Below are 10,091 nucleotides of genomic sequence, written 5' to 3'. Positions count from 1 at the left end.
GCCAAATGCTGTTTATAAACCCTTCAGTGCAATGTATCTGGAATTTCCAAGAGATTTCACTCGGTTTTACATGCAGTCATGGAATCTCAGTTAAGTCTTTGAAATGCTTCAGAATGTTTTTTAACTTTGGAAAACAAAGGGTATTTGTTCGAGGAGTTGGTTGTAATGAACATGATGCCCAAGGGATCAATGTTAGGAGCATTACTATTGAAATTTCCTGGTATCAGTCTTGGGGATGGGGTTGCTCAGATGATCAGGGAGGTTCATTGATCAATAAATACTGGTTTGAAACGCTCGAGACTTTACATCGTTCTTGTACAAAATTCTCTTTGATTGAAGTTTTGTTAATTTGTGGTTGAGTAGAGAAACTCTAGATCTAATCTCTGCTTTCTCTAATCTGGATATCATTAGTGTGTGCCACTTGAACTGTTTCTAAACTGTTCAGATTTCACCCTCCAATATATTATGTGGCCTATAGTATTTACCTTTTTATGCTCCTTTGCAACTCCATAAAAATATTTGTAACTTTCCTATGTGCGCTATCTCAAAAACTATTTTGCATTCAGTGCTGTTATCCATATTTAGTTCTACATTCTGAATGCATTCTGAATTGTTTTCTGTCCTACCAAATGTAATTTAATGAGCCATATAGATAGTGTTATGCACTGACAGAATTTTTGAAGATAACCTGCTGTACTCTGAGTACGATAATAGAGTCCATGCTGGCTCATGTTCAAAACCATCAATTGCATTTGGACGAAGATGGTCAGTTTCTTGCAGTCTCAGAGAAATTTGTCTGATTAATTTTGAATAATTTCATATTTACTTTTAACAACACTCAGTTTAAGAGAAGTATGAAGCAATGTTCTGCTTGATTAAACAATTTCCCCTATATCTGACATGTACATACATTAATTTCCTGCTTCTATACTTTGGGGAAGTATTTCAATATTTTTGCTGTAGGGCATAATCAAGGGTAAGTAGAGTTGATTATATCAGAAAAATCACCTTGGAGGGGAACAAAAAGATTGTTGACGCATTTCAGATAGCATGTTCCCTGTGCGATCATACACACGCTATCCCACTGTGCACTTGCCCAGATTTGCCTAAGTCATCTAATCTTTCAAAGACTTGATTAGGTGAAAGTAAGGCATTTGGTAAAGCTCTACAGCCATTGCCAGTACTTGGAAAATATTTAGATAGAAGCACAGAAGAAAATTCATTCAACTAAACTGTTTTTGTGAAACATTACCTTCATAGTATCCAACAATGGGGTATGCCAATATAGCATTACGGTTGCAAAACTGAAGAATTTATTGAGACCCTATTCATTTTGAAACTATCCTTGTTGCATTCTTCTATATTATGTAAATAGACCAATTGCATTACAAGATTAATGAAATGCTAATAGGGTTGTTTATTTGAAGCTACAAGTGTGTACGTATAGTGTTAACTGGAAGACTGTGTAGTACATATATCTTCTACTAACGGCTGGCGTAGATATTTATTCATAAACCTGTTTAGAGTTGTTTTTACATACCTCTGGAGCAGGTGGGACTTGAACCCAGGCTTCCTGCCTCAGAGGTATGAACACTGCCACTACACTACAAGAGCCCTAAGCCGTTGCTTTGTACCAAGACCAGGTCTTGGGGTTACACATCACGTTCTGTCTTGGTGGTAATGAATGCTTAAATGTATGCAAACGTCTAATCACAGCACTCCGTTGTTTCTTAACTGGAAGTTTACCTTTGAAGCTATCAAACTATTATATGGCAGCAAAAGAAAATGTCATTGACTCAGGTGTTTCGATGGCCAAATAGATGCTGGCGCAGTGCAGCTTGCAGTTGTGTGTTGAGATCATGCAGGATCATTAATGCAGTTAACTCTGGGAATGGTTTGGGAAGTTGAAGATTATGGAATTCCCTGAAAACGCCTGTAAAATTGGACTCCATTTGTATTTCACTTCACTTAATCTTAATCATTATCCAAAAAAAAAGTCAAAAGATTAAAAACCTCTATTGGGCAAATATTAACCTGTTACCCCAACCTCACCACAGTCCCTGGGCTTTTTTAAAATTCAAATATGTGATGAGGGCATCACTGGCTGGGCCAGCATTTATTGTTCATCTTCAGTTGTCCAGAGGGCAGTTAAGGGTAAACCACATTGCTGTGAATCTGGAGTCACATGTAAGTCGAATCAGATAAAGATGACAGATTTCTTTCCCTAAAAGGCATTGGTGAATTGGATGCGTTTTTCCAACAACCGACACTGTTACCCAGTTATCATTAGACTCCTAATTCCAGGTTTTTACTGAATTAAAATTCCTATCATGTGGGATTCAAACCTGGAACCCCACAATATTGCTTGCGTTTCTAGCTTAATAGTCTAGTAATAATACTATTCGGCCATCACCTTCCCGAACTGGACACTCCTCCACCTGCCTGCCACATTGGACACTCCCACCACTCCCAAATATGACCCGACAATCTCTATCTGGCTCCCCAGCTTACTCAAGTGCTCATCCCCTTACCTTGCATTCAATCCATTTGGCACTGATACCCCATCACTGAGGTTACACAAGTACCCTTTCACATAGCCTGCCAAAGTGTTGGCCTACAGAATCTGGCACTCAGTGCTGTTGAAAAAAAAAGGCTGTGGAGTTTTGATCATCATCTTTGTTGCTGGATTCCAAGATTGCTGAACAGATTCATGACAGGAGGCCCCTGACCAGGGACCTCCAGCAAGAAAGTCATAAGATAAGTGAAGTCAAACCAATTACTGCAGTTCTTTGAGTCCACTTGTAGTAGTGCTTCCACGCTGTAACCTTTTCGATTGTGGGTTAGTCAAGGAGGTGTTTTAGAAATTCTTTTATTATGGTAGATGCTATCACAAGTTTATGCTGAAGTAAGTTCTGATAACATTAAATCATAATTGTGCCCTTTGTCTCTGCATCTAATTGTGATTGATTAATAGTGTTCTGTTGATTGTTGCTGAAAGAACATGAATTCCAAATGGTATATTTGGAAGTTAATCTTTTGAGTATTGACCATATTTTGTCTCGATTTTTAAGGTAGCTTTCCAACAAACCTGAAGTGTTCAGTCTGTGGAAATCTTCATTCATAGAGTCATACAGCACAGAAATAGACCTTTCAGTCCAACTCGTCCATGCCAGCCAGACATCCCAGTCTGACCTAGTCCCATTTGCCAGCATTTGGCCCATGTCCCTATAAACCCTTCTGACTCATATACTCATCCAGATGCCTTTTAAATTAATTGTACCTGCCTCCACCATTTCGTCTGGCAGTTCATTTCATGCACGCACCACCCTCTGCATGAAAATGTTACCCTTCAGGTCCTACTTGATTCTTTTCCCCCTCAGCTTAAACCTATGCCCGGTAGTTTTGGACTCCCCTACCCTAGGAAAAACACGTTGAAATTCACCCTATCCATGCCCCTCATGGTTTCATAAACCCATATAAAGTCACCCCTCAGCCTCTGACGCTCCTGGGGAAAAAAGTCCCAGTCTAGTCAGCATCTCTCTGTACCTCAAACCCTCTGGTCCCAGCAACAAATCTCTTGTAAATCTTTTCTGCACCCTGTCAAGTTTAATGTCATCCTTCTTATTGATGGGTGATGAGAATTGAACACAGTATTCTAAAAGTGGCCTCACCAATGTCCTGTATGGCCACAATATGATGCCCCAACTCCTGTGCTTAGTACACAGACCAATAAAGGCTCGTGTGCCAGGCGCTGCCTTCACCACCCTGCCTACCTGCAACTCCACTCAAAGGAACTATGTACTAGCACCCCTAGGTTTCTTTGTTCAGCAACACTCCCCAGGGCCCTACCATTAAGTATCCTGGTTTGCCTTACCAAAATGCAACACCTTACATTTATCTAAATTAAACTTCCTGGGCCTATTGGCCTATCTGATCAAGGTCCTCTCATACTCTGAGATAATCTTCTTCACTGTCCACTACACCACCTGTTTTGGTGTCATCTGCAAACTTGCTAACCATACCTGCTATATTAACATTCAAATCATTTCTATAAATGACAAAGAACAGTGAACCCAGCACCAGTACTTGTGGCACACTGTTGGTCACAGGCCTCCAGACCAAAAAGCAACTGTGTTCCACCACCCTGTGTCTCCTAACTTCAAGCCAATTTTGTATCCAATTGGCTCGCTGGCCCTGGATCCCATGCAATCTACAAATCTACCATGTGGAACCTTGTCAGATGCTTCAGTGAAGTCCATGTAGACAACGTCTTGTTCTGCCTTTGTTAATCTACTTTGTCACCTCTTCCAAAAACTCAAGTTAGTGAGATGAATCAGTGCTTGTCTTTCCAAATGAAACTGGATCCTATCACTAAGAATCCCCTCCAACAATTTACTCGCAACTGATGCAAGGCTCACTGGCCTATGATTCCTTGAATTTTCCTTCCAGCCTTTCTTAAATAATCTCGTCACATGAGCCAACCTTAAGTTTTGTCACATTTCATCCATAGCTGTTGATTGTACAAATATCTCAGCAAGGGATCCAGCAATCTTTTCCCTAGCTTCCCACAAAGTTCTAGGAGACACCTGATCAAGTTGCAAGGATTTATCAACCTTCATATGTTTCAAGACCTCCAGCACCACCTCTTCTTCGAAATGAACTCTTCTCAAGGCATCATTGTTTACTTCCCCAAGTACCCTAGCTTCCATGCCCTTCTCCACAGTAAATACTGACACACAATATTTGTTTGTTATCTCACCTGTCTCCTGTGGTCCCACAAATAGGCAGCCATCCTTTAGCTATTCTAAATTTTATGACTTATTTGTGCAGCTCTATATATTATTGGCACAAAGTAAACTTGGATAGGAGGCCTAATGCTTTCCGATGGACTGAAAATTTTGCAGTCGTCCTGCATTTTTTTTTTGCAAGATTATTTGGGCCTTGAGGAACATGGCAGCTATTCAGGCTTTGATTTTTTAAAAAACTTTCAGAACTTTTTCCACTGGAGTGTAGGAGGTTAAGAGGTGACTTTATTACAAATTTATAAAATCACGAAGGGCTTAGATAATGTGAATAGCAAAGGTCTTTTCCCTAGGCTGGGGGAGTTCAAAACTAAGGGGCATATTTTTAAGGTGAGATTTAGGGGCACAATTTTCACAGAGGGTGGTTTATGTGTGGAATGAACTGCCCAAGGAAGTTGCAGGTACAGTTATGACATTTAGATAGGTACATGAATAGGAAAAGTTTACAGGGATATGGGCCAAACACAGGCAAGTGGGACTAGTTCAGTTTGGAATTATGGTTGACATGGACCGGTTGGACCGAAGGGTCTGTTTCTATGCTGTATGATTCAATATCTCTAACTTGTATAGCTGCCCACATTGCAGTACCTTCCATGGCCACTGCTTTGGCTGGTCGTAGATTGTTTCTTGGCTGTAGCGGCAGCGCTGTTAAGCTGTTTTTCAACCTAGCAGGGCTTACTGTGCCGATAAAACAGTAATTTTGGTGTAAAAATGAGCTCTCTGCTTCCAAAAGTAATCAAGCAATTGAAGGTTTTATTTTTACAATGTTCTTTTAGCTGTTAAGAGAGCTTATTATATAGACTCTTCTTCTTTTGCCCAGTCTGCAGGATTTTAAGCTCCCCCAATCTATTGCAGGGACAGCTAGCAGCAGGAATAGATTCTCTGTCACGGTGTTTTGCTTAAAGCTGGACTCCCAGAATCAGCAATTTAATCTCTCTTCCTGAAGCTACACTGTGTATGATTCTTACAGTGCTGACTTAGCACTTGATTATTGTTCCACTTCCACAGTTGTTGTTCTGCTTGTTGTAAAAGTGTTGTGAAGCTTGTAACTTCTCAGTTAAATTTTAAAAGCCATGCTGCCACCACATTACAGTCTTCTATTTGACACAATATACAACAGGATTGGTAAAACTCTGATGTTAATTTTGAAGATATGGCTATGTACCTGCTGTGTTAACTCGGAGGTTGTTTGGACATTTGACCTCTTTCAGCTCCTGCTGTATGTTGAGTTCAAGTCATGGGGTTACAAGCCAGATCTTGTCGAGGTGGTAATGATTGACAGCTTTTTGTGTTCTGTTGGTTGCTGCTTGAAGGAATGAATTCCAGATGGTGTACTCGGACATTGAGTTTCTGTAAAAGGCATTTCAGCACCACCATCTCAAGGGCAACTTGGGACGGGTAATAAATGCTGGCCCAGTCAGTGATGCTAGTGTCCAATGAGTGAATTTTAAAATTAATTAATCTTTGAGTGCTAACTGTATTTTGTCTGGATTTTTAAGGTAGTGAAAGTAAATCTACACCAGATAAGATAGATATCCCTCATATGAAGAATCCTGATATTTAATAATCATGGCCAAAAAGGGAACTTTCCCAATTTTTCTTTATAGTTCTCAAATAATCGAAGTGGAATGATTCCTTCGGTTCATCGTTTATTCTGTTATTAAAATATTAAGAACGTTCCAATGTCATAGTATTTTTTAACATTATTATATGAAATGAGAGGTAATGTAAGTAGTTTATAAAACTGAGCAATCAAGATGATCAAATTAAGAAATTACCAATTGGTGATCTGTCATTTAGTTGAGGAGAAATCTAATGGTTGGAGAAATTTGCAACCAGCTTTGGAAAACGTTCTACAGCCCTGTAGCCATGCTTCTGTTCAGTCATTGCACAATCCAGTTCAGAACATGGCTTGGTTCATGTATCCTCAATCCATTGTTCTTGCAAACATTCCCTATCCATGCTTTACCCTTGTGATCTTTGTCTTTATCCGTTTATTCCCTTTTAGTTTTTCTGAAATGTGAAATGTTCCCCAATCTCTTGAAACGTCATTGAAGTATCCTTTTTTTTGTAAGGACGTTGACAGACAGCAATGTAAGTCATTGTTTAACTTGAACTGTGAATGCAGAGTGGATTTGGCACAAAATTAATTACCTCATTTGAAGCTGAAAGTTAAAAGAAGTGCTGTACTTTCTTTTACTGTTTACAGGGAATGTATTTTCAGCAAGTTCATTTGTGGTTTGTTCAACTTTTTCCAAAACCCAGGGTAAGTGTAGGTTTAAGTGATTCCTGCTGTAATCAGAAATGGTAAAACTTACCATGAATATCATGAGCTTGTTGTCTCTGAACTGAGAGTCAGGAATGAGGATGCAGAACCTTGTGAGATGAGAGTCATGGAGGTCCTGCTGATTTTGGCAGCCTGACCTGATCTTGTCATAACTTCTGTTTCCCAACCAGTGGTTTGTTCACAAACAGCTGGGAACATCAGCAGCTTCAGGCCACATCCAGAAAAAATTGAGGACAGTTGTTGGATCCCAAGAGTTGTGGCAAGTGGATATTTTCTAATCACGCTGTCCGGAGATGTGATTACACAACTCTGGAGAAGTTGAGAAGGGCCTTAACCTGGACCTCTTGGCCCTTGAGGTGCATTGGCCCTCCCAAGTGTTATGTTAAACTGGCTATCAGGTGTTCCAAGCCCTGGGGGTCTTGCCTGACAGCAGTTTAATTTAAAACAAGCTCCCAGTTATGCTCTGGAAGCTAATCACAGTATGTTATTGAAGTGTCCCTCTTCTCTACAGTAGGATACGTGAACTGCTCTTATAGGTAGGCATGTGTGCTTTGGGTTGGAAATGTTATTCCCTGTATTTCAGGGTTCAAACTCTCCTCCTGATTTCCCCTCTGTCTGTCATAGGATGTTAGTCTCAAGGTCCATGTTCCTGTGTTACAAAGCATCATATAATTGTGAAGTACAGACATTAACTGCATGTTTGAATCATGAAAATTCTCCAAAAAGGTAACTTCATTAAAGTGCCTTAACTTTGGAGTGGCTGATATATGATGCAGAAAGAATTTGCATTTGTGTCATGCTTTTCACAACCATATAATATATCAAGCTGTTTTGCAGTGTTATGATCCCAGCAGATGTTATTACTGGGCAATTCCGTTCTAAGACTGAAATCTGGCTGGATAGATTTTTCATTGTTTTAATGATATGCTCTTTCATTGAAACAAAAAACACGCAATGCTGCAAGCTTCAGGCTTAATAAACCAAGTTTATTGCTGTTGTGTCTTTGTTTAAGTATATTGTACCGTCAGTTTAAGCTCTCTATGCTTGGTTTGAGCAGAATACCACTGGCGTGGCAACGCTTACCCCGACAGCCCCAGACACACCCGTTCCCTCTGTCACTGCTTCAGAAGTGAGATTGGTCTTCCTGGGAGTCAACCAAAGGAAAGTGACCGTGTCCCTGCCCAGCACTCAGATCCTGTGTGGACCAACTGGCAGAGGTATTCACCGACATCTTCAACCTCTCCCTCCTACAAGCCAAAGTTCCCACCTACTTCAAGAAGCCCACCATCGTCCCTGTACCCAAGAAAACACACACAGTGTGCTTTAATGACTACCGCCCAACAGCTCTGACTTCATTAATCATGAAGTGGTTTTGAGAGGCTGGTTGTGGTCCACATCACCTCCAGTCTCCCAACCTGCCTCGAACCCCTACAGTTTGCCTCCCTCATAACAGGTCCACAGAGGATGCTATATTCCTAGCCCTGCATTCATCCCTTGAACATCTGGACAGCAAAGACACCTATGTCACACTCCTGTTCATTGACTACAGCTCCGCCTTCAACACCATTATCCCCTCCAGACTGATCTCAAAACTGAGAGACCTTGGTCTCGGCTCCGGCTTCTGCAACTAGCTTCCTGACCCATAGGCCGCAATCAGTGAGGATAGGGAACTGCACCTCATCCACAATAACACTCAACACTAGAGCCCGTCCAAGGATGCGTCCTCAGCCCCCTACTGTACTCCTTGTACACCTATGATTGTGTTGCCAAATTCCAAACAAACTGACGACACCATCGTAGTGGGACAGATATCTAAGAACGATGTGTCAAAATACAGCAGAGAGGCAGAGGGCTTGGTGACATGGTGCAAAGAAGACAATCTGTCTCTCAACATCGGCAAAACTAAAGAACTGATCATTGACTTCAGAAAGAAAGGAGGAAAACACGCCCCTATTTACATTAATGGAACCCAGGTTGAGAGAGTGAATAGCATCAAATTCCTTGGAGTGACAATAACTGAAGACCTGACATGGACTCTCCATGTAAATGCCACAGTCAAGAAGGTACAACAACGTCTCCTTCTGCAGGCGTCTCAGGAAATTTGGCATGTCCGTAAGGTCCCTCGCCATCTTCTACAGATGCACAATTGAAAGCATACTGTCCGGGTGCATAACGGCCTGGTATGGCAACTGCTGTGCCCAGAGCCGTAAGACACTACAGAAGGTGGTGTGCACAGCCCAGACCATCACGGAAGCTGACCTTCCATCCATGGACTCTATTTACACAGCCTGCTGTTGTGGAAAGGTGGCCAACATCATCAAAGACCCATTGCACACTTGTAATAACCCCTACAACCTCTTCCGTCGGGCAGATGATACAGAAGCCTGAACACAAGCAGATTAAGGAATAGCTTCTCTCTGTCTGTTACCAGACTGTTGAATGGAGTCTAGCCTCAAATAATGTAACCTCTATACCTGTAAACCTTTTTGATCTGTACATCATTTGCTTGCTGTGATCTGCCTGTACTGCTTGTAAACAGAGCTTTTCACTGTATTTCGGTACACGTGACAATCAAATTAAAATGAAATCGAAGAGTCCAGTCACCTGATACAATGATACTATTATTGGAAATTTTGGAGGGAAGCTATTCAGTCTAGCTTGCCAACAGAATGAACACCTTGTAAAATAAAGCTCTTGCTGTTGTTAAACATTTTGGCTTCCTATCCTTGTTGAAGCATAATACAAGAAGAAAACTCCTAACAGGGATAAAATCTATCAGAGATAGTAGGAACTGCAGATGCTGGAGAATCTGAGATAACAAGGTGTATAGCTGGATGAACACAGCAGGCCAGGCAGCATCATAGGAGCAGGAAGGCTGACGTTTCGGGCCTAGACCGAAATGTGCCTCAGGTGACTATCTGTGTGGAGTTTTCATATTCCCCCTGTGTCTGCTTAGGTTTCCTCCAGGTGCTCTGGTTTCCTCCCACAGTCCAAAGTTGTGC

General features: G+C 41.3%; 1 protein-coding gene across 3 annotated transcripts in view; it reads left to right on the top strand.

Annotated features, from left to right (window-relative positions):
- Positions 1 to 10,091, top strand: part of adarb1b (adenosine deaminase RNA specific B1b) — a 614,030-nt gene that overhangs the window by 475,627 nt on the left and 128,312 nt on the right. The window contains exon 1 of one of the 3 annotated variants that reach the window (XM_048599472.1): positions 6,874 to 6,896. The exons of the other annotated variants lie outside the window; for them this stretch is intronic. The gene's annotated coding sequence lies outside the window, so the exon portion shown is untranslated. Of the gene's footprint in view, positions 1 to 6,873; positions 6,897 to 10,091 lie in introns of those variants that run through there. 3 annotated transcript variants of the gene reach the window in all.

Source organism: Rhincodon typus, chromosome 7 (assembly GCF_021869965.1).
Source record: "Rhincodon typus isolate 14 chromosome 7, sRhiTyp1.1, whole genome shotgun sequence".
Classification (NCBI taxonomy): Eukaryota; Metazoa; Chordata; class Chondrichthyes; order Orectolobiformes; family Rhincodontidae; genus Rhincodon; species Rhincodon typus.
Note: the sequence above shows the minus strand (reverse complement) of the source record. Positions and strands in the feature narration are given on the sequence as shown.